This window comes from Dromiciops gliroides, chromosome 6 (assembly GCF_019393635.1).
Source record: "Dromiciops gliroides isolate mDroGli1 chromosome 6, mDroGli1.pri, whole genome shotgun sequence".
Lineage (NCBI taxonomy): Eukaryota > Metazoa > Chordata > Mammalia > Microbiotheria > Microbiotheriidae > Dromiciops > Dromiciops gliroides.
This window is the reverse complement of record NC_057866.1, coordinates 274,569,093-274,594,920: the sequence shown is the minus strand read 5'-3', so window position 1 is coordinate 274,594,920 and position 25,828 is coordinate 274,569,093. Positions and strand designations below refer to the sequence as shown.

Sequence of the window (25,828 nt, the reverse complement as noted above, 5' to 3'; positions counted from 1 at the left end):
AGTCTCCCACCTGATTGCCATCCCTTGCTGGGGAAGGAGTGCCCAAGTTATGGCTTTACTCTCCACCAAATGCCAGTTACACAAAGACCATAACACAAAGTGAATTGCAAATAAACCCATAGCAAACAGAAATAAGAGAAGTTATACAGATTTGAATATATAAGGAAATACAATTAATTATAACTTTGAATGGGAATGGGAAAACAATACATACTGCATACAAGATATCTCAGGTTAACAAAAAGGTCCCAGGCTCACCCAAGGGAAAAGTTCATGAAGTTTTTAGTGTGGCAAGCTACAAACCAGGGATGACATGCTTGAAGCTCCAGCTCCTCTCCACATCAGCATCTTCCTAAAGTCTTTCTGTTCCTTCCAGAACATCTCCTTAAAGAGAGTCTGGAACCACCCTTTCCTTTCCCCTTAGAAGGTAGCATAAAAAAGCTGCCTTCTTTTGAGTCCTTTTTAATTCTACCTTCACAAAGGAATAGAGCAACCTGTAATCATTCTTCTACCAATGAGAAGAGAGTTAGGCAAATCCCAGCTTGAAAACCAGGTTAAAATGGGATTCTCAAATTCAGTAGTTGTTAGACTTATGTTTTCTTCCATTTATTTCTTTTGTGTTTCCTTTTTGTCCCCTTCATTTTTAAGTCATTACTTCATCCCAACAGTCCCAGTCCCTTCCTTCCACTTACTCCATTCCATTCTTCTACATGGCTCCATATTTCTGACCAGAAGAATCACCATCCCTTCTCTGTTAGACTATGAAATTGTTATAGTCTATCACCCATTCCTCTCCATTCCATACTCCTTTTACCACATTTATACAACTTCCCATTCTTCTTTGCCTTTCTTTGAAAGACATTGATTCCTCTAGAGAGGGTGAGGTGACTTAGTCCATGGTAGATCAATTCAATGCTTACATGTTTATTTTAAAATTCTCCCAAAATGTACAGTTCCTTTTTAATCTATTGTTTCTTTTTTGTCTTTATCCCCTTTATTTATTGATGTTCTGCTTGCTTGCTTTCTTTCTTTCACCCTATAAATCAATCTCCATCTTAAGCTGAATAAGAATAAACATGAAATAGTTGATTTATTACTCAGTCTTTTTCTTGATAATTGTATATATACATCTTACTTGGACTTACATTGTTTTACCTGTTTTAAAGTCAAATAATCTGATCACTTCCACCCTTTATCCCCCACCCTTCTTATTGCCCTACAAAAGACTGCATCATAACAGCATCCTTTTTGGGACAGTGCAGAAATAAATATTGAAGAAGCATACACAAAATTAAATGGAAGTGCATTTTCAAGCTGAGAACTTGATATATTGAGAAATATATTTAGGCCTTTTCCCTCAAGATGGTGCCAAAGGTGAAGAAGGAAGTGGTTGTGTGTCCCCCACCAAGACAAAAGTCAAGTCCAAAAACTTGAAGGCCAAGAAGGTAGTATTGAAGGGTGTCCATAGCCACAAAAGGAAGAAGATTCTAATACCCCCTACCTTTTGGCAACCCAAGACACTAATACTTTGAAGGCAGTCCAAATACCCTCAGAAAAATGCCCTTCAGAGAAACAAGTTTGATCACTATGCCATCATTAAACTTTCCTTGACCACTGAGTCTACTATGAACAAAATCGAGGACAACACCCTTGTCTTCATTGTGGATGTCAAGGCTAACAAGCATCAGATCAAGCAAGTGGTAAAGAAGCTGTATGGCATTGATGTGGCCATGATCAACACACTGATCCAGCTTGATAGAAAGAAAAAGGCCTATGTCCAATTTTCTCCAGGCTATGATGCTTTGGATGTTGCCAATAAAATTGGAATAATCTAAACTGTGTCCAGCTTTCCCACTCCTCCACATATAATAAAACATTTTCCAGTATAAAAAAATATTTAGAAAACTTTTAGGAAAGTCCCAAATTCCTCCTTTTTTTGTTGCTTTTCTCCTAATCCCCTTTTATGATCCATCATGTTTTGCTTCTAACTGTTCCTTCCTCAACTGTACCATCTATCTTAAACTAGCCTTTTCTGTTTTCCTATACCCACTTCCTTCCTTCTTTATTTTACTGTATTTTTGCACTAAAATGTGTTTGTGTATGTGTTCAGTCTTCATTCCTAAAGTTCAGATGAGTGATATTTGTGAAATATTTGTAGCCCCATCCCTATTTCAATCTTTGTATATCATTATTTTAATGTACCCCAAATAAATAGTAAATTATTCCTTCTTCCTTATTTCTTCCCTACTATATTTATTTTCCCCTCTCTTCTTTTACAAGAGAGCAAAAAACTCAATCCATGCCCCAAGTTTGTTTCTGTTCCCTTTTATACTATTAAAAACTGTGAGACTTAGTAGAGGGAAAGACATGATTGTCCCTGCAAAGGTGGAAGCATTAATTATTATTTAATTTATTTAAATTATTTAAAATATAGTTACCTATTTAGGTTCCTCTTGCTACCTTGGTTTATATTCTTCCATTTTATAGGTGAGTTCATTTGATTCATGTTCATGGTGTTATTAAGTATGTATTTCCCTATATACTGTCCCTTTATTCCTTTCCCTTTACCTCTATACACCATCTTTTCAATGAAGAAGAGGCTATTGAAAGAAAAGTGTCATGGGGGAAATTGGTGATGGTGGGGGTCCCTAGGTATTCCTCTTTAAAAAACTGAACCCTCAGGGGGAAGCTAGGTGGCACAGTAGATAAAGCACCAGCCCTGGATTCAGGAGGACCTAAGTTCAAATCTGGCCTCAGACACTTGACACTTACTAGCTGTGTGACCCTGGACAAAGTCACTTAACCCTCATTGTCCCACCAAAAAAAAAAAGAATTACACCCTCTTGCACATAAATCCAATTAGAATAAAATAATCTTTTGTTTAAGTGCTAGAGAAAGGAGACCGCAAGAGGAGTCTTGAGGGAGGATAGTTCCAGAGACATGGTTCTCTGAGATATCTATCTCCTGGAACAGGATATCCCCATCTACTGGGATTGACCAAACAACTTGTGGTATATGCATGTAATGGAATACTATTGTGCTATAAGAAATGATGAGCAGATGGATTTCAGAAAAACCTGGAAGGACTTACATGAACTGGTACAATGTGAACTGAGCAAAACCAGGAGAACATTGTATACAGTATAAGCAACATTGTGTGAGTATCAAGTATGAATGACTTAGTTCTCAGAAATGCAATGACCCAAGACAAGTCCAAACAACTCATGATGAAAAATGCTATCCACATTCAGAGAAAGAATTGATGGAGCAGCTAGATGGCGCAGTGGATAGAGCACCGGCCCCGGATTCAGGAGGACCTGAGTTCAAATCCGGCCTCAGACACTTAACACTTACTAGCTGTGTGACCCTGGGCAAGTCACTTAACCCCAATTGCCTCACTAAGAAAAAAAAAACATCAAAAAAAGAATTGATAGTGTCTGAATACAAATCAAAGCATACTATTTTCACTTTCTTTATCTTTTATGATTCTTTTCTTTTGACCTGTTTCTTCTTTTACAACATGACTAATATGGAAATATACTTTACGTGATTGCAAATACATAACCTATATCAAATTGCTTACTGTCTTAGGTATGCAGTGATGAGGGAGGGAGAAAATATGGAAATCAAAAATTTTTAAATGAATATTAAAAATTGGAAAAGTAAAATACTATTAAAATAAAAATAAAAACATACACGAAGGAAGGAAGGAAAAGAATGCTTAGAAATCCTCTATTTCACTAGAAATAAATATAAGATTTCACTAGCTTGAAAAAGTAAGCTACCCTCTATTATAAGCATATATCTTTTGTTTGGGGGAATATTATATTCCAAGGGGTAGCTACTAGGTCCTATGTGACTGACTGGAAGTTCTTTGTATTTGAACTCTTTCTCTCTGACCACTTTCAGTGTTTTTTCTTTGATAAGAAGCTCTGAATTTTTTCTATCATATTCCTGGGAGTTAGCATTTGGGGATTTCTTTTAGGAGGTGCAGAGCATTCCTCTTATTTTCACCTTACCCTCTGGTTCTACTAAATTGAGCAGTTTTCCTTCATCATTTCTTGAAATGGGATATCTATACTTTTCTGCGGTTGATGTTTTGAGGTAGTCTGGTGATTGTTAGGTTATGTCCCCTTGATCTATTTTCCCAGGGCTTTTTTTTTTTTTAGCTCATTCACTACGTTTGTTGATCTTTTCTTGTAGACTTTTGATTCAATCCAAGTATTTATTGTTATCTCATGCAGTCACTGATCTTTGTCTTGTCCAATCTAATTTTGTGTCTCCTGTACCAAACTGTTTATTTTCCTTGAATTCATGTTTGTAGAGTGCTGATTTCCTTTTCCATTCTGTCATCTATACCTCTCATTTCATTTTTATGATTTTAACTTTTGCTTCCTTTATTCCAAGAAATAAAATAGAACTTATGGCACATCTGTGATTTTTTTTGAGACTTTGAATATAGTTGATATGGAGTTCTCTTCTTTTGGGTCTACATCTTAAGCCCATATTTCCTTATCATTGGGATTTTCATTTTTCTGGACTTGCTTCCTGAATTAGGATTCAGTGGCAAGGCAGCTAGGTGGTGCAGTGGATAGAGCATTAGCCCTGGAGTCAGAAGGACCTGAGTTCAAATCTGGCCTCAGACACTTGACACTAGCTGTGTGACCCTGGGCAAGTCATTATGCAGCAATGTTCAAGTCAACACACATTTATTAAGCCCTTACTATATTCTAGGGATGGTGTTAAGTGCTGGAGATACAAATATAGGCAAAAAGAAAGATAAATAAGGGAAGACAATACACAAAGCTAAAAAGTGAGGGGTGAGGGAGGTACTCACAGGCATATATGGTAGTAAAGTCTAGATAATGAGGGACAGTTGTTTTGGACCTTTCCCTAAATCAGAGGTTCGGAAATGTAGTGGTGGTGGCTAGATAGTTGAGTAGATAGAGTGCCAGGCCAGGAGTCAGGAAGACTCATTTTTCTTGAGTCCAAATCCAACCTCAGACACTTACTTGGTGTGTGACCATGGGCAAGTCACATAACCCTAATTGGCTCAGTTTCATCATCTGTAAAATGAGCTGGAGAAGCAAATGGCAAACCACTCCAGTATCCTTGCCAAGAAAACCCTAAATGGGGTCATGAAAAGCTGGACAAAACTGAAATGATTCAACAACAATAAAAGATGAACTCACAATGGGAAAAACGTACCTTAAGGGTGGAGGGAGAAGGCAGTTGAGACATGGTAGCCATGTCCAGGTAGCTTGTGGAACTGACTTAAATGAACTACATTGTCTGCAGGGAAGTTGTGTTTCTAGTAGGTCAATCCAAACAGGTACTCTTACAGCATTTATCTAAAGAACCATCCTTTCTCAGGTTCTAGAGTTCAGTTGTTAGGGTCTAAGGGACTTCAGGAACTCTTTCCAAGGAAATAGACCTGAGCATGAATCCTTTCTACATAATGCTCAGTAACTGATCCTTCAGACTTTACCTATAGATGTTCCTAGGCAGCTTATTTCACTTTTGGAGTAGTTCTCACTAGGAAGAATTTAGTTTGGTTCCCCCCCACCCCCCAAAACACACCCTATACCTCTCCAAAATCTGTCCCTCTGTAATTCAACCCATTTCCACCATGTATGCTCTTAGAGAGCTAGGAAGACAAATGAGATTCTCTCTCTCTCTCTCTCTCTCTCTCTCTCTCACACACACACACACACACACACACACACACAAACACACTTTGCCCATATAACAGTCCTTGAAATCCTTGGAGATAGTTTGTCTGCCTCTCTCAAAGTTTTCTTTTCTTTAGGCAATACCGTCCCAGGTACTTTATTAAATTTTCATGTGATTGACCCCCACAACAGCAATAAAACAAGCCCTGGAGTGGCAAAACCCACAAAAAGATGCTGAGATTATTTTCCAGATTAAAGGGGACCATACTGGGCTGTGAGCAGAATCCAACTCCCAATCCTGCCAACACAGACCCAAACATGCTTCCTAAGGGAAGTTTACTCCCAGTCTCTGAATCAGCTGCAGCGCCAATGTCTTCTGGAACTAAGCCTACCGGAAGGTGAGAGGGCTGAACGGCTGGTGTGGGGGGTGGAAAACACAGGGGTATCTGCAGGACCTGAGGAGCAGTTCAGATATCCCACCCCAGCAGGGAACCAGGAAGAAATCTTGAGTGGTAAGAGGCCCAGGTGGGGGCGGGGCACAGGCTCCTCAAAGCTAAAAACCACCACAGCACTGTGTTGACTGGTTAACTAGCAAGTTGGCTTGAGGTTACCTTCAGACCAGAGAACAGGCCAGGTGAGAGAAAAACATGCCCTCCCTCAAACTGAAACATCTGGGACCCTCTAAAGCTTGACACAGTGTAGCTTGGAAGTAGTGCCCCATGATAAAAGGGAGCTAAAAGTTAAGTAAGAAACAGCAAGATGAGCAAGCAAAGAAAGTTGAGAACAATAGAAAGTTTCTTTAGCAACAAGGAAGATCAAGGTGCACCCTCAGAAGAGGATGACAACCTCAGGGCCCCTATATCCAAAGCTTCCAAGAAAAATATGAATTGGTCTCAGGTCATGGAAGCACTCAAAAGGAACTTTGAAGAGAAAGTAGGAGAGATAAAAGGAAAATTTAGAGAGGTGGAGGAAAGAATAAAAAGAGAAATGAGAGCAATGCAGGAGAGCTATGAGAAAAAAAGTCAACAGCTTGAAAAGCCAAATGGAAAAGGAGATAAAAAAGCTGTTTGATGAAAATTATTGCCTAAGAACTAGGATTGAACAAATGGAAGCTAGTGAATTTATGAGAAATCAAGACACAGTAAAGCAAATCCAAATGAATAAAAATAAAGGGCAATATGAAATATCTCCTTGGAAAAACAACTAACCTGGAAAACAGATCCAGGATAGATAATTTGAAAATCATTGGATTACCTGAAAACCATGACCAAAATAAGAGCTTAGATAGCATCTTCCAAGAGATTGTCAGGGGAAAATTGCCCTGATATTCTAGAAGCACAAGGCAAAATAGAAATGGAAAGAATCCACTGATCACCTCCTGAAAGAGATCCCAAAAGGAAAACCTCCAGGAATATTATAACCAAATTCCAGATCTCCCAAGTCAAGGAGGAAATATTGCAAGCAGCTAGAAAAAAGGAATTCAAATACTGTGAACCTCCAATAAGGCTAAAACAATTTTCATGTGATCTGGTCTGCAGTCCCTCCATCATGTGGGTTACATGCCACTGGAGACACATGCTTACTAAGTACACTCCTCAAACCTAAACTCAACAGCTGGGATTGGAAACCCTTTCAAAATTTTTCATCTAATTTGAGGCCTAGAAATACCTTATAGAAGTTGTTGTTGAATCATTTCATTCATGTCTGACTCTTCATGGCCCCATTTGGGGTTTTCTTGTCAAAGATACTGGAGTGGTTTCCCATATCCTTCTCCAACTCATTTTACACAGGAGGAAACTGAGACAAACAGTGTTAAGTGACTTGCCCAGGGTCACACAGTTAAGTGTGTGAGGCTAGATTTGGACTTAGATCTTCCTGCCTCCAGGCTCAATGATCTATCCACTGAGCTAGTTGTTCTAACAAACCTTCTAAAAGACTGGTCCTCAACTCTAATTTGCATTTCTCTATCTGTATTATTATTACTATATCTGTATCCATATTAAAACTTTTATGTTTTAAAAGTGCTTTTCTCATAATAATCCTGTAAGCAATTAACACAATTCTTGTTTTATCAACAAGGTACTGGGGCTCAGAGAGGGCTAGTGATTTGTCTAGGGTCACACAGTGAGGTAAGTATCAAGGCTAGGATTTGGATCTAGAATCTGTTAAGTGCTTTCATAATCATATCTGTTTCTGCTCTTTCCTAAATATTGGTGTGCACCTTATCCTAAATGTTCTTAGTGCTTTGGGGGAAAGGTCACAACCCCTGTTAGATGGATAAAAAGGTCATACATTTTTAGTTCTAGCAGCTTCCCAGTCCAAAAGAAAGCCTGCCTTGTGTTTATTGATCAATTTCAGTGTAGTCTTTGAAACCACTTCCCTTTCAGTCCATTGGAAAGCCCCAGCTCTTGTGGAGGTTCAAAGATAGGAGAATGACTCATTGAAATGTGGCCATCTCTCATCTGAAAAGAGGTGGCTGTTCACAGACTTCCCTTCTCTACTTCCCAGGGCTTTCCCCAAAGGCCAGCTCACCTGAACTCTGAAAGTAAACAGAAACTTTGTCCTTTACTTCCACCTGGATTCTCTACCCCAAGTCAACTTAGTTCTTTTAAAAGTTGGCTAAGGTTCCCTTTCAGAAACCTTTCCCAGAGTTTCCTGAGGAATGGATACTCCCTGGATTCCCAAACTTCCTTTCACATTTTCTTGATACAATTACAGAAAGTGATGGATGCTTTCTGCCCTCAAAATACATGTACTTCATTCCCGTGGATGGTACAGCCTAGCATAAGAAAGAGAATGTTGAACACAGACTGTGGAACACCAGGCTTTTAATTCTGCCTCAGATACATGCTACCTGAGTGACCCTATATAAGTCACTTAACTTCACAGGCTCAGTTTTCTTATCTGTAAGATGGGGATAACAATACCTAGAGAACTTACCCCACAGGCTTGTTGAGAAGATTGAGAAATAGATGCCAATTTCTTTATATATTTTAAAGAACTATATAAATATAAAGCATGAGGGCAGCTAGGTGGCACAATGGATAGAGTGCCTGGCCTGGAGTCAGGAAGACTCTTCTTCCTGAGTTCAAATCTGCCTTCCTCTTCCTTTCTGGATTTGAAGCATGAGGACTTTTCAGAGCTGGATTCCAGAAAATTGGGAGACATTGGGGGAGAATGGTGACATACAGCCATGAGCAAAGGGACTACCTCAGCAAGCATAGGAGACATCTCTCTTTCTCTTTGATTGTGTTTCCTTCCCCAACCAAGTAACTGAGCAGCCACATAAGTCAAATAAATTCTCTCATTTGTTGTCACTGATTTAGAGCATTGGTTTTGAAATTATCTTGTTTAACCCACCATACCCCCATCGTTGTAGAGTAGGGAACTAGAGAAGCATTATGGAACAAGAGAGCCAGTGAAGAATCTGGAGACATGCTATACTAGAGTGAAGAGAAAGCTGATCCAACCACCTCATAGTACAGAAGAGGAAACCAAGCCTCAGAGAGAGAGTGGATGGACACAACAGCACACAAGTAGTAAGCAGAAAGAGTCTGGAATTTGAACCTTGTTCCTCTAAAGTCAATCCCATGGTCTGTCTGGTCTTGGGTGTTGATCTACTATGTATGGATCTTGTACGTTTACATACATACTGTCTCCTCCATTAGAATATAACCTTCATGAGAGCAGAGATTCTTTGATTTTTTTTATCCCCAGCAACTAGCAAAGTGCCAGGCTCAAAGCAGGTGCCTGATAAATGTATGCTGATTGAGTTACACATCTCTTCCATTGGATGTATCTCTCATTTATGAAACTCACATAAGGAGGCTAGCACCTCCTAAAAGATGCTTTCATTCTCCATGGTATATCACTTTTGATTCCAGTCATATCTGCAGCAGGGGCATCCATCATTCAGGTTCACTTGTTTGCTTTTTCCCATTCACATTTATAGGGGATTTTCTAGCCCAAAGAGGAAGATTTATTGAAATTAAAGCTAATCCCTGGCTTGTTCAGTAGGCCCAAAGAAGCATGCCTAGCATGCATTAGACACTCTCAGAAGATACTGACATTTACGTCTTTTGAGCTATAGTTAGCAGCTTTGGAAATGGAGAGGTCTAGGAAATTCTAGGCATTTGATACATTGCTTAATTTTAAATATCTCTCCATTTGAGATGAAACCCTAACATCCTGCTTTCAGACCCTCAAAACATGATCTTACTGATATACTAAGGCTACTTTATTTTCCTCACAGGCCCCAAGGTCCAGATGGTTATGACCTGACTAGCAAGTCACAGAGCTACTTTGTGGCATCTTGAGCAAGCTGAATCTTCCTTTTGCTCTTGGCAATGTGGGTGAGGGCCAAAGATGTGTAAAAAGGACAACTTAAAGAATCATGAGTCAATATTGATATTTGTTGCAAGGGATTTATTCTTGTTTATTTTTCCCACTGCGGGGAGGGGTAAGAGGGAGAAAAATAAATGCCTAATAGTTGAAAAAACTGGATATAATTCATATTATATCCTGATAATTGGATGGTGCAGCCTAGCATAATAAAGAGAATGTTGAACGCAGACTATGGAACACTAGGCTTTTAATTCTGCCTCAGATACATGCTACCTGATTGATATCCATATCAATGAATAGTCAATCAGCAAACATTTCTTAAGCACTGATTACATGCCAGGCAGTACAATTAGTGTTGGAGATACAAAGAAAAAAAACGAAATGAATCCTGCTCCTTAAAAGTTTACATTCCTTTCAGGAAAGAAAATGGGTTTTACAAATGCTATAGTCTTCTGGTTCTCCTCCTCCCAAAAGGAGCATTCTATCTCAGTCTTCCATACTGGCTCCTCCCCCAGCTCATTCCCCCTAACCAGAGTTTTCTCTCAGGGTTCTGTCCTGGGCCCTTTGGACTTTTCACTTTAGACTATTTTACTTGGTGATCTCATCAGCTCCTAAGGATTCAATTACTATCCCTTTCCTGATGATTCTCAAATCTACTTGTCCTGCCACAACCTCTCTGCTGACTTACAATCTCACAATTCCAACTGCCTTTCAGACATCTCAACTTTGATATCCAGTAGACATCTTAAACTCAGAATGTCCAGCACAGAACTCAGTGGTTTCCCCCCTAAACCCTCCATCCCCTCTTCCTACCTTCATTATTGTTTGTCCTTTTGTCTCAAAACTATGGCCAGATGAACCCTGGGCTGGGACCTGTTGTTGGCCAATCAATGAGGGTCAGAGTTATTTAAGTTTGAGTGGTCCTTAGGATGCATCTTGCAGGTAAGCTCCAAGAAATTTTGTGAAATTTTTGCAGAAAAAAATGGCAGAGAGCTCACAGGTAAGGGTATGATTCCCTATATAGAAAGGAGAAAAATGGAAACAAACAAACAAAGAAACAAAAAGAAACAAAGAAAGAAGGAAGGAAGGAAGAAAGGAAGGAAGGAAGGAAGGAAGGAAGGAAGGAAGGAAGGAAGGAAGGAAGGAAGGAAGGAAGGAAGGAAGGAAGGAAGGAAGGAAGGAAGGAAGGAAGGAAGGAAGGAAGGAAGGAAGGAAGGAAGGAAGGAAACAACAAAAGAAATGAAGAAACAAAGCAGAGAGTGAGGCTGGTGACTTTGTACAGCCTTTCCTCACTTAAATCTAATTCATTGCAAGTCATGACATCTGTCATTGTCTTCTTTGAGAATGAAAGACAAACAACCAACACTCAATGAGTAATAGCTGTCCCGCTGGCCTGCTCTAGTTGGGCAATGCAACCTTCTCTATTAGTAAGAGAACATCATCCTCCCAGAACTTCCAACTCACAAACTGTCAACCTTGACTCCTCACTATTTCTCACCACCCTCCCATGTTCAATCTGTTGCTAAGGTCTGTTGATTTCACCTTTGCAGCATCTCTGGAATATGCCCCCTTCTCTCCTGTGACACTGACCCCACCTTGGTTCAGTGTCATGCCTTGTCTGTTGCAATGACTTTCTGGTGGGTCTGCCTACCTCGAACCCCTCTCCACTCCAATCCAGCTTCCAGGCAACTGCCAACTTGCTTTTCCTAAAATGCCAGTCTGACTATATTACCTCCCTACTCGATAAACTCCAGTACCTCCCTGTGGCTTCCAGGATCAAACACAAAATCCTCTGTTTGATGTTCAAAGCTCTTCACAACTTGCACAGCTCTGCCTCACTTCAATTCAATTCATTCATGAGAGAAATGAGTTTATTGTGTCCTCCTCAGTGTCACAAAAAGAACAGGAAGATAAAAATGTTGACCCAGTGACTTCTAAACAGCCAAGAATTGCCTCCCCCAGCCTTTCTTGCTTCCCAGCCATCTTGGCAGCAGGTCTCTGGTTGAGGGTCCAGATGGTGGCCTCAAAGAAGACAAAAAAAGTCGCTGGAGTCCATCAACTCGAGGTTCCAGCTGGTGATGAAAAGTGACTACAAACAGACCCTGAAAATGATCAGATAAGGCAAAGCCAGATTGGTCATCTTGGCCAACGACTGCCCAGCCCTGAGGAAATCAGAGATTGAATATGTTGGCCAAAAGTGTCATACATCACTACAGTGGCAACATTGAATTGGGTACAGCATGTAGGAAGTACTACAGAGTTTGTACACTGGCTATCAAGGTGATTCTGATATCATTAGAAGCATGCCAGAACACACCAATGAAAAGTAAACTGTACAAAAGTATTCTTTAATAAACTGGCCAAAGCTTCTCTAAAAAAAAGAAAAGAAAGAAAGAATTGCCTCCTCCAAAGGAAAGAACTAACAAGATCTCCCAAACTGACTCAAACCAGTATTCCAATGTCCCCAACTGACCCTAAACCCTTACTGTACTTACTTGATGAGCATTCATGAACCTCATACATATTATCCAACACATCTCTGGGTGGAGATTTAACATAATGAGACATGAATAGTATGACACGGGAAGGGGCACATATCAAGGAGGTTGTATGAAGTAGATGTGTTGAGAAGAGTGTGCACTCAGAGTATCCAGCCAGTGGAGAAACAGGGGAGGGAAATCTGCATAGGGCATAGGATAAAAACTTGCTATGCCAAGCTTAAGGTACACAACTTCTTTGAAAGTGTGTGACCCTTTCTTGAAAGATCATAATAAAATTGTCTTCCTGCTTCCCACCAGAACAGGATCTTTGTCTTGACTTTCAGCCAAGACCGTTTCTCACATTCGTAAGTCAAGACATCACCTATCATGGGGTCATTGCTCCTCTTTAAAAATGAAAGATGATAAAGTCACCAAAAGAGTATAGATAAAAGAGGACCAAGAAATCTAGAGATCAAACCACAATGAGAGGGTGACTTTTGGATGGTGATTCCACAAAAGAAACTAAAAAGGAGCAGTTAGATAGGCAGGAGGAGAACCAGTCAAGAGCAGGGTTGCAAAAACCCAAAGTTGATAACATGTCCTGGTGAGATGCTTGTGGGTGATATCAAATGTTATAAAGAGGTTGGCAAGAATGAAGCTTGAGAAAAGACCATAAAACCAAACAATTAAGAAATCATTGCTGACTTCACAGAGAATGGTTTCAACTGAGTAATGAGGTCAGATGCTTTTTAACATGGGAAGAATAAGCAAAAAGGGCATGAAAAAATTGTTTGTTTGAGTGACCAGCCAGGAATGTTGTTGAGAAGTCCCTCTAAAGATAAAAAGGAAATGTCATTTCTTCTAACAAAAAGAGAAATGAAAACAAAGCATCCTAGCAGCAGCTTCAGGGGTTTCCCAGGCAGTGGGATCAGGGAATCCTTTCTGAATATTCCTGCAGTGACTCACTGAGCTGAGCTGCTCAGCCACAATCTGGCCATTGTGTGCCTCCAGCCACCTCCCTCATCCCACCCCAAAATGCATGGATTTCAGAGCAAGTTCCTCTGGCCCCTAAACTTCAATCTGAGACAGGTTCCCCTCTGCTTTGCTTTTGTTCTTGAATGTCAACTCCAAGTCTGGATAGCCATCTATATGAGGGGGATCAAAGGCATTTCCAACCTACCCATCTGTTTGGTGAATGAATGCATTAGTCCAAAGAAATGAACTTCATACAAGTCCTTTGGTATTCAGAACTCTACGTAGGCAGCAGTGTGTGTGTGTGTGTGTGTGTGTGTGTGTGTGTGTGTGTGTGTCTGTGTGTCTGTGTGTCTGTGTGTGTGTGTGTCTGTGTCTGTGTCTGTGTGTCTGGAGGGTGGGGATGCATTTACTTTTTGATCCTTGTCTAGGCTAGATTCCAGTCACAACAAGCTGCAGAAGTGGACAGGGAACCCAATAGGCTGTTCTCATCACTGCAGCCCACAACTGAATGAGGCTAACACAATATCAGCTGCTGTTCTATGTGCTTCTGTTAAGGAAATGGATAAAAGGGGTGGGGGTCCAGTTGCAAGACAAAGCAAAAATCAAAATAAAAAAGTATCAAGAGAAATAAACAGAGGAACTACAATTAATAACTGTGAGAATTTAATGAATAAACAAAATGTCAATATTTTTGGAAAGATTCTAAAGGAATTCTTAGAGGAAAATCTATAACCCAGAAAACATATTAACAAAATATTAAAAAAGAGGCATAGTCAACTGAATATACAATTTTGGAAATAGAAAACAAAATTAAAACACACTAAAAAGAGAAATATTGAAAATTATAAAAGAAATAAAGAAAAGAAAAATAGTAGAAAATTGGTAAATCTATGTTGGTTCTCGTAGACTGACAAAATCAATAAACCTTTAGCTAATCTCATCACAAAGCCAAGAGAGAAAATCAAATTAACTTTTTTAAGTGAATGAAGAAGTGGATTTTTAATTAACTGAAAGGAAATGCTAATTCCAGTTTAGATCAGTGAAAAGGTCACTGGATGTCTGACCATCAGACCTGTGCTGCCATCCCACTTCTCTTACTTCTTATAGCTTTGAGATCTTCTGCAAATTGTTTTATCTGGGTCCCAATTTCCTCACATATAAAGATGATCTCTCATGTCTCTTCTAGCTTTATATCCAAAGAACATAGAATTCCCAAATCATGACTCCCCCTCCACCCTGCCTTGGAAGAATCATGTCACCAGGTGATGCTAGATTACTATTTGCCTTGTAAATTATATCTGCCTTGACTGATTAGTCTTGCTTCAATGAAAACGCAAGTCCCAAAATGAATGTAATCTTTTAATACCAAATAATTAGCATGAGAAGTCCTAACAAAGTCTTAACAAAAAAAGGTAAATATTCTTATAGAGAATAATAATTAGGGATACCCAGCTCTTGGAGATGCCAGTGCTTGGTGGTCTGCATGTCAACAAAACCAACTACCCCAAATGCAATGCTCTTGTGGAAACTATTGCCAATTTCCAAACTTTTAAGGAACATTTATTACCAATACTTAGTAAAAAATATACTATATATGCTATACACTGTGCCAAATATTATATACTGGATACTATATACTGACAGGGGCTTAGGATAAGTAAGAAGAAGCTTTTGCTGTGAGAAGCAAAACCAAAGGTGACCAGATAACAGGACAGACATGCCAAGTAATTAATGGACTATTAAAGTTTAAACTGGCCAACTAGATATCAGAATGGACATATCTAAGAAGTAAGGGGAGATAAAATTCTATAGCAGGATAGTCAAGTAGACATGGATACCACCTGACCTGAGCCAGGAGACAGAGATAACTCCAGAGGCCAGGACCATCATTCCTATAAAATAATCCCCTTTGATTCTCAGGAATGACATGCATCCAAGCTTTCCCCACCCAACCCCCAAAAGGAACTTTCTATTTTCAGGTGGTCACCCCATCCATCCTCTTTTTGCCCAGGCTAGATTCCAGTCACAACAAGCTGCAGAGGTGACCAGAGAACCCAATAGGTTGTTCTCATCACTGCAGCCCACAATTGAATGAGGCTACCACAGAATATCAGTTACTGATCTGTGTGCTTCTGGGAGGAGAATGTTTGAGCCTTCCTAAGGGGTAAAGTCTTTGTAATATAGTTTGAAATCTAGACCTGCTAGGCCATCTTACTTAACATTTTTTAAAATTGATATTCTTGATATCTTGACCTTTTGTTTTATAGGTGTATTTTTTTTACTATTTTTCTGTCTGTAAAATAATTCTTTGCTAATTTGACACAGTGGACAAAGCAGCAGCGCTAGACCCAGGAGGCCCCAAGCCCAAATCCTGTCCCAGACATAAGCCACCCCACCCTGCCTGCCCCACAAAAACCAAGGATATACAAAACGTAAATGCTTTACAGATATCATCCCTTCATATTCAATTCACACCTGTGCCCTCTGTCTAAGTATATATTCCTTTCAGCTGTCCTAATACTGAGAAAGTTCTTATGAGTTAGAAGTATTATCTTCCCATGTAGGAATGTAAATAGTTTAACCTTTTAATGTCCCTCATGATTTCTTTTCCCTGTTTACCTTTTTATGCTTATCTAGAGTCTTGTATTTAAAAGCCAAATTTTCTATTCAGTTCAGGTCTTTTCATCGCAAATGCCTGAAAGTCTTCTTTTTCATTGAAGTCCCATTTTTTCTTCTGAAAGATTATACACAGTTTTGCTGGGTAGGTGATTTTGGGTTGCAATTCCAGTTCCTTTGTCCTCCAGAATATCATATTCCATGCCCTCCTATAATGTAGAAGATGCTAGATCTTCCGTTATCCTGACTGTAGCTACACAGTATTTGAATTCCTTTTTTCTAGCTACTTGCAAAATTTTCTCTTTGACCTGGGATCTCTGGAATTTGGCTATAATATTCCTGGAAGTTTTCCTTTTGGGATCTCTTTCTGGAGATGATCAGTAGATTCTTTCAATTTCTATTTTACCTCTGCTTCTAGAATATCAGGGCAATTTCCCCTGACAATTTCTTGGAAGATGATGTCTAAGGTCATGGTTTTCAGGTAGTCCAATGATTTTCAAATTATTTCTCCTGTATCTATTTTCCAGGTCAGCTGTTGTTCCAAGGAGATATTTCATATTGCCCTCTATTTTTTTATTTCTTTGGATTTGCTTTATTGTATCTTGATTTCTCATAAAGTCATCAGCTTCTATTTGCTCAGTCCTAATTCTTAAGCAATGATTTTCTTCAGAGAGCTTCTGTGCCTCCTTTTACATTTGGCCAATTTGGCTTTTCAAGCTATTGATTTTTTTTTCATGACCCTCCTTCATCACTCTCATTTCTCTTTCCATTTTTTCCTCTACCTAACTTTTCCCTCTACCTCTCTTACTTTATCTTCAAAGTCCTTTTTGAGTGCCTCTATGGCCTGAGACCAATTCATATTTTTCATGGAAGCTTTGGATGTAGGAGCTTCAACTTTATTATTTTCTTCTGAGGGTGTATTTTGATCTACCTTTTTTTTTCCCCAAAGAAACTTTTGATGGTCTGCTGCTTTCTCTGCCTGCTCATCTTGCTGGCCTATTTTTTTAGCTTTTAACTCCTTCTTAACATGTAGCACTGCTTTTAGGATGTACTGTTCCAAGCTACAAGGGTACGATTTAATGAGGGGCTCTTTCTCAGCCCGCCTGGCCTGTAAGTAACCACTACCCACTTGCTTTTTACCCAGAAGCAGAAGTCTTATTGAAATATGATTCTCTATGGTCAGAAGTTGGTGTGTCTGTGTCCCTCCCTCACTGGTCCACTGCTGCTCAGGTCTGCCTACTGGTTCAGAATATGGGTGCTCCACCTTAATTCCAGCAGAGACCACAGCTACTTCCCCCTGGCCAACCACTGGACCCCCTCACTGGTCCATGAACCAGGTTTCAGAAGTAGCTGCCTTATGCTGATGGTTGCCAGGCTCTGGAGGCATGGTATGCCTGGGGCTAGATCTGCACCATGCACTGAGCTCTTAGCCCAGTTCTACAGACCTTCCCTGTCACCCTTTTGGCTGGAAAATTATTTCCCTCTGTTTTTTGTGGGTTCTGCTGCTCCAAGAATTGTTTTATGGCATTATTTTGAAGGTATGTGGACAGTTTGTCAGAAGCATCTAGGGTCACAACCTTTCTTCTGCCATCTTGGCTCCACCCTGATACTAATTGTTGTTGTTGGAGTTGTAAACTAGTCCAGCCATTCTGGAGAACAATTTGGAACTATGCTTAAAGGGTTATAAAATTGTGCATACCCTTTGGCCCAAAAATACTATTATTAGATCTATAAACCAAAGATATAAAAGAAAGATGGAAGGGGCCTATCTTTACAAAAATATTTATAGTAACACTTTTTGTGGTGGCAAGAATTGAAAATTGAGGGGAAGGACATCAAATGGGGAAAGGCTGAATAAGTTGTGGTGTGTGGTTGCAGTATAATATTATTATTAAGCTATAAGAAATGATGAGCAGCTTCTACTTCTAACAAACACCAAATGGTGGATGATGCTGGTGCTGCAGGAGGAGCTGGAGACCCTGGGGGCCCCAGAGTCAGAGTCCAAGGGGGCTTCCATGCTGCCTTTGGCAGTGGGGGCCAAGGTCAAGGTTGGCGCCATGGTTGAGGCCAGGGCCAAGGCTGTGGGGCCAGAGGAGGAAAGGCTGAGGATAAGAAGTGGCTTCCTGTCACCAAACTGGGCAGACTAGTCAAGGACATGAAATTCAAGTCTTTGGAGGAGATCTATCTTTTCTCCCTTCCTATTAAGGTATCTGAGATCATATATTTCTTCCTGGGGTCCTCATTGAAGGATGAGGTTCTGAAGATCATGCCTGTTCAGAAACAAACCAGAGCTGGACAACATACCATATTCAAGGCTTTTGGGGCTATTGGTGACTACAATGGCCATGTTGGCTTGGGTGACAAGAGCTCCAAGGAAGTGGACACAGCTATTCATGGTGTTATCATTCTGGCCAAGCTGTTCATTGTTCCTGTGAGACGTGACTACTGGGGGAATAAGATTGGCAAGCCTCACACAGTGCCCTGTAAGGTCACTGGGTGCTGTGGATCAGTTTGGTATGTCTGATCCCCACCCCTCGAGGTACTGACATTGTCTCAGCTCCTGTGCCCAAGAAACTCCTGATGATGGCGGGAATTGATGACTGCTACACTTCTGCAAGGGGTCATACTGCCACTCTGGGCAACTTTGCTAAAGCTACCTTCAATGCCATCTCCAAAACATTCAGCTACCTAGCCCCAGACCTGTGGAAGGAGACTGTGTTTATTAAGTCTCCCTATCAGGAATTCACCGACCATCCTATGAAGAGTCACACTTGGGTGTCGGTCCAGAGAACCCAGGCAGCTGCTATGGCAGATTTTTTTTTTATAAACAATGAATAAACTGAACTATGCCTGCTTTTAAAAAAAGAAAGAAATGATGAGCAGGGTAGTTTCAGAAAAACCTGGGGAAACATATACAAAGTGAAATGAACATAACCATGTGAACATTATACACAGTAGAAGCAATATTGGAAGAATAATCAACTGTGAAAGACTTAGCTACTCTGATCAAGACAATTTTTCAAGACAATTCTAAAGGATGATGAACAATGTTATTCACCTTCAGAGGGAGAACCAATGATCTCTGAGTACAGATGGAAGTACACTTTTTAACTTTATTTTTATTGTTTTATTTTGTTTGTTTTCCTTTGCAACATGGATAATAATGGAAATATGTTTGCAATGACCTCATAGATATCATAGGAATCAAAATGCTTGCCTTCTTAAGGTGGGGAGGGCAGTGGCAGAGGGAAGGAAGAGAATTTGAACCTCACATTTTTTTACAAATGACTATCTTGGATCATTGAATTGTTGAGAATAGTCAAGTCATTCACAGTTCTTCATCAAACAATATTGCTGTCTCTGTGCACAATGTTCTCTTGGTTCTGCTTACTTCACCACACATCATTTCATACATGTCCTTCCAGGCCTTTCTGAAGTCATCCTGCTTGTCATTTCTTATAGCACAATATTCCTTCACCATCATATACCACAGCTTGTTTAGCCATTCCCCAATTGATGGGTAATGCTTTGATTTCCAATTCTTAGCCACCACAAAAAGAATGGCCATAAATATTTTTGTATAAATAGGTCTTTTTCTCTTTTAAGGGATGTCGTTGGGATATTGACCCCCCCCCCCAAAAAATGGCTGTCTAAAAAATTTTCACATGTAATTGGGAAATATTTAATGAAATAAAAACAATTTAAATAAAATAATAAACTACCAGAGGTAGTTTCACCCCATCCCCAAGAAGACACAAACCAGGTGAACTTTTCCCTGGCCCAGTTCTATCTTGTTCCCGCCCCTGGTGGCAGCGCCCCTGATCCCCTCTCTCCTGCCCATGTAGCATTACCTAGAAGTACAAGGTGTCTCCTCAACATCATTTCATCTCCCTACCTTATTGAAATGAATCTGTATTTCAAAGCTGATTTGAGTGTATCTTCTTTGTTACTTGACCTGGGAACAATTTGTGGCACTTACTCCAGGGTCCAAAATTCTTATTTATAGGTCTGGTGTCAGTAAAGAGCCTCTGCACAAGAAAGACTGTAAAATTGAGGGTTGAAAAGGCCTTAGAGATCAGACAGTTTGTTTTGAAGTAAAAATGAGATGGGACGGGCTGATTCAATTCAACAAACCTTTATTAGGTTAATGTCTAAGACATGTGCTGGGGATTGGGGACAGGACAACATTGAAGGATTTATTTGAATGGTCAGGGGCCTGCCCTAAGGGTACTTACAATCTAATATAGTGTGATACACAATGAACAGTGATCAGGGCAAAAGAGAACTGGGGAAAATATTATAGGAAATTTAGGCAGGGAGAGAAGACTATGTGTGCTATGTGCATGTCTGTGTTTGCAGAGAAGTGTGGTCAGCGAAAGCACAATGAAAGAAATGGCAGAAGCACTTTGGGAAGCTAATGAGCCAAAACAATGAAAGGTATGGCTACTATTATTGTATACCCTTGAATAACTGCTTATAGCTAGCTGATCCTTCTCTGCTAAGAACATTTGGTTGAGAGGATTATTAATATTATTGATGTTAGAATATTTCCTATTAGATGATTAGATTAGATGTTAGGATATTATTGATAGAATATTAAAAATACTGGTGCCTTTATGAGAAAATCTACTTCTAAATGCATATTTCATCTTTACTTCATTTTTAGCATTGGAAAACTATAAATTCCATAGCCTGACTCAGGAAAAAAGATGTCCTATTGCTTTCTAAGGTCACTAATCTTTAGAGTGGCTGACCATGGTAGAGAAACTGAACTCTGTCTTTTAATGTAATAATGTAATTATAGTAATGCCCAGCATAAACTAAACATTATCAGCACAAAGAAATGAATCCAAATAGAACAACCCAGAAGCAAGGATAGTCTGGATTTGAGGATGCCAAAAAGCCCTCCTCTTTCATGGTGATGATTTCCACCCATTACTGACTCTAAACAATGCCCCCAGGCTCTCTCTTTGCTTGTCTCCCCTCACAGCTCACTTATCTGTATTCACACCCCACTCTACTCTACTTCCCTCCCCCTTCCCATGCTACTTGTATGATGCTTCACCAGGTAAGATGTCTAGGACTGAGGAAGTGCTAGTCCCACTGTACTCCTCCTTTGAAGACCACAACTTGACTATCGTATACAATGCTGTACACATTTTAGGAAACACATTGCTAAACTGGCAAGCGTCCAAAGGAAGGAAACCTCCTCTGGTGGCAAAGGGTCTCAAGAAGATGAAGATCAGAAGATCAACCTGGAAAAGTTTACCCCTGAGAAAAGAAGGCTCAGAGCATAGGTGGCAGCTATCTTCTAGGACTTGATAAACTGCCTTCTGGGGGATGGTTTTGACTGGTTCTACTTAGTCCATATGGTAGGCTGAGAAGCAATGAATAGACAACCCCTTGGCAAAGATGTAAGGAAATTATTTTTTAGGTATAGAATGGTCTAGACCAAAGATTGGCAAACAACAGCCCAAGAAACAAATCCAGCCCATAATTTATTTTTATTTTCAGTTGAAAATTCTCTCCTTGGGGCAGCTAGGTGGTGCAGTGGATAAAGCACCAGCCCTGGATTCAGGAGGACCTGAGTTCAAATCCGGCCTCAGACACTTGACACTTACTAGCTGTGTGACCCTGGGCAAGTCACTTAACCCCCATTGCCCCGCAAAAAATAAAACAAAACAAACAAACAAACAAAAAATTCTCTCCTTCCTTCTATCCTCTCTTACTCACTGAGAAGGCAAGATATATAATATCCATTATACATATGAAATCATACAAAATGTAGTTTCACTTTGACCATGTTGTGAAAGGACAAAGGGAAAAAATGAAGATTAAAAAATAGGCTTCAATGTGCACATAGATTCCACCAGTTCTCTATCTGAAGGTAGATTGCATTTTACATCATGAGTCTTTTGGCATTGATCAGAATTTTTAAGTTTTTCACAGGTGATTATGATTACAATATTTCTGTTCCTGTGTACAATGTTGTCCTGGTTCTGCTCACTTCACTTGGCCTCAGTTCATATAAGTCTTCCCAGGTTTTTCTAAAATCATGCTCTTCAATTATTTCTTATAGCTGTTCACTCTGGAATATAGACTCAATAGTAGTATTGTTGGGTCAGAGAGTATTCACAGTTGTATAGCCCTTTGGGCATAGTGCCATATTGTTCTGCATAATGGTTGGACCAGTTCATGGCTCCAACAGTAGAGCATTAGTGTACTATTTTTCCATATCCCTTCTAGCATTTGTCATTTTGTTTTTCTGTCATATTGATCAAACTGATAGGTACCTGAGGTGTACCACAGAGTTTTAAAAATTAGCATTTCTCTAATAATAAGTGATTTCAAGCACTTTATATAACTATTGAATGCTTTGATTTCTTCTTCTGAAAACTGCCTGTTCATATTTTTTTACTATTTACCAATTGGCTCTTATTTTTATAAATTTGGCTCAGTTCCCTAAATATTCAAGAAATGAGACCTTTTCCAGAGAAACTTGATATAAAGAATTCCCCCCAGTTTCCTACTTTCTTTCTAATTTTGGCCACAGTGGTTTTATTTGTGCAAAAACTTAAATTTCATTTAATCAAAATTATTTATTTTACCTCCTGCAAATCTATTGCTTACCTGGTTATAAACTCTTATCCTATTCCTAGATCTGGCAGGTAATTTGCTCCCCTAATTTGTTTATGATATTACCCTTTATAATTAAATCATGTATCCATTTTGAGTTTATCTTGGTATAATTTATGAAATGTTCATCTATGCCTGGTTTTTACTGAACTGCTTTCTAGTTTTCCCAGCAGTTTTTATAAAATAGTGAGTTCTTGTCCAAGTTGTAGGATCTTTGGGTTGATCAAACATGAGGCTATGGTGGTCATTTGCTTTTGTATATTGTGTGCTTAATCTATTCCATTGATCAACCACTTTATTTCTTATCCATTACCAAACTATTTGGATGATTACCATTTTGTAAAAATAGTTTGAGATTGAGTACTGCTATTTTGTTTTCATTGATTCCCTAGATATTCTTGATCTCTGGTTTCTCCAGGTGAACTTTGTTATTACTTTTTCTAGCTCTATAAAGTAATTGTTTGGTAGTTTGATTGGTGTGATGCTGAATAAGTAAATTGATTTAGGCAGTATCGTCATTTTTATTTTATTGTGGTAGCTCATCCTACCCATGAGCAATTAATATTTTTCCAATTATTCAGATCTTTGTTTGAAGAGAGTTTTGTAACTGTGTTCATTTAATTCCCGTGTGTCTTAGCAAATAGATTCCTAAGTATTTTATACTCTCTGCAATTATTTTAAATAGAACTTATCTTTCCACCTTTTCCATCTGGGTTTTGTTACTAATATATAGAAATGCTAATAATTTATGTGAGTTTATTTTGGATCTTGCAACCTTTCAAAAGTTTTTCATTATTTCAACTAGTTTTTTAGTTAATTCTCCAAGGTTATCAATACCATTATATCATCTGAAAAAAAGTAATAGTTTTGTTTCCCCGCTACCCATGCTTATTCCTTCAATTTCTTTTTATGGTTTGTTTGCTTTATTGTTATAGCTAACATTTCTAGTACAATGTAGAATAATAATGGTGGTCATGCACATCTTTACTTCACTCCTGATCTTCTCCTAATCTGGAAAGTCTTCTTGCTTATCTTATTACAGATAATGTAATAATGCAATCTTGGTTTTAGATAGATACTACTTATCATTTTAAGGAAAGCTCCCTTTATCCCTGTGCTTTCAAGTGTTTTTAATAGAAATGGGTGTTGTAGCTTATCAAAAGCTTTTTCTTCTTCTATTGAGATAATCATATGATTTTTGTAGTTTTGCTATTAAAATAATCAATTGTGCTTATAGTTTTCCTAATATTGAACCAGATTTATATTCCTGATCATAGTATGCAATTTTGTGATAAATTACTGGTCTCCTTGCCAATATTTTATTTTAAAATTTTGCATAGATATTCATTAGAGAATTTGGTATATCATTTTATTTCTCTGTGTTTACTCTCCATGGTTTAGGTATCAGTACAATATTTGTATCATAGAAGTAATTTGATAGGATTCTTTCCTTACCTATTTTTCAAATAGTTTATAAAGTATTGGAATTAATTGTTCTTTAAAAGTTTGGTAGAATTCACTTGCAAATTTATCTAATCCTGATTATTTTTTTCCTTACTCAACTCATTTTTGACATGTTCAATTTTTTGTCTAAGACAGGATTATTTAAGTATTATATTTCCTCTTCTGTTAATCTGGACAATTTCTATTTTTAATATTCACCTCTTTTATTTAGCTTGTTTCATTAGCATAAAGTTGGGGAAATAGCTACTAATAATTGCTTCAATTTCATCTTCTTTAATTTTGCATTTATCCTTTTCATTTTTAAGACTGGTAATTTGCTCTTCTTTCTTTTTTAAAAATTAAATTAGACAATAGTTAATCTATTATATTGGGGGGGTTCATAAAACCAGCTCCTAGTTTTACTTATTAGTTCATTTTTTTAACTTCCAATCTTACTGACCTCACTTTTGATTTTTAATATTTCTATTTTGATGTTTAATTAGGGTTTTAATTAGTTGTTTTTCTAGTACTTTTTAGCTTTTGTAATTCCAACTTGTTGATCTACTTATTCTCTTATTTAGTGATATTAGCAGTTAGACAAAATGAGTTTTCCATTAAGTATTGCTTTGACTACATCTCACAAATTTCGGTTTGTTGTCTCATTTTTGTCATTCTCTTTAATGAACTTAATTATTGTTGTTTTCTTTTATGTTTTAAAATAGAACAAAACTTTATTTTAAAATGTCAAAATCATTATTAGCCCTTAGGCAACACAAAAATATGAGACAGGCCACCTTTTGGCCCACAGGCCAAAGTCTGCTCTAGATGATCATTGATACCTTTTAACTCTGAAATACTGTGACTCTGGGGAAGTCTAAAGAGGCTTAGTGTTCTGAAGTGGGAGGATTTAATTTTAACTTCCTTGACAACTGGGAAAGAACCATTTTTGTTCAGTCGTTTCAATTAATGTCTGACTCTTTATGACCCCATTTGGGGTTTTCTTGGCAAAGATACTGGAGTGGTTGGCCATTCCCTTCTTCAGCTCATTTGACAAATGAAGAAACTGAGGTAAACAGACTTAACCAGCTTGCCCAGCATCATATAGCTGGTGTTTGAGGTCATATTTGAACTCAGGAAGTTCTCAGGGAGCCTGCTTGTTGACTCCAGGCCTGGCACTCTATCTACTGCACCACCTGAATGCCCAATGATGATAGTAAAAAAAAAATAATATTAATAACAGTAATAATTCCATTTTCTGATTTTGAGATCATAGACAGAGGATTTGATACTAGAATGAAGGGATTAAACTAGATCATTGCCTCCTTAATTCTATACTTAGTGAAGTAAAGAGAAGCAGGCTTCTTTAATCATATTCACATCATGTCCTTTTGCCTTTAAAAAAAAAAAGCCTTAAGTTTCCTAATACAGAGTTCTTCTGATATTACACTCCAGGGCAAAAGGGCTTGGATGCCTGTGCAGGTGCTGCTCCCTAATCTTCTCATATGGCAGGAGCAAAAGGATCACAAAGGCCACTGCCTCTGATCAACCCAATCTGACTTCCAAGAATGAAAGTGTGTTCCCTCATTCCCAATGAAGCTTTCTCCAATTTCTCTCTGAAATGTGTCAGTTCTGGAGACAAGCCAAGCTAAGGCTGGGTGAGAA

General features: G+C 38.7%; 2 pseudogenes; both read left to right on the top strand.

Annotated features, from left to right (window-relative positions):
* The first annotated feature begins 1,362 nt into the window (after positions 1-1,362).
* LOC122732577 lies at positions 1,363-1,835 on the top strand (annotated as a pseudogene).
* A 16,191-nt stretch (positions 1,836-18,026) lies between these two features.
* Positions 18,027-25,828, top strand: part of LOC122732313 — a 54,993-nt pseudogene continuing 47,191 nt past the window's right edge.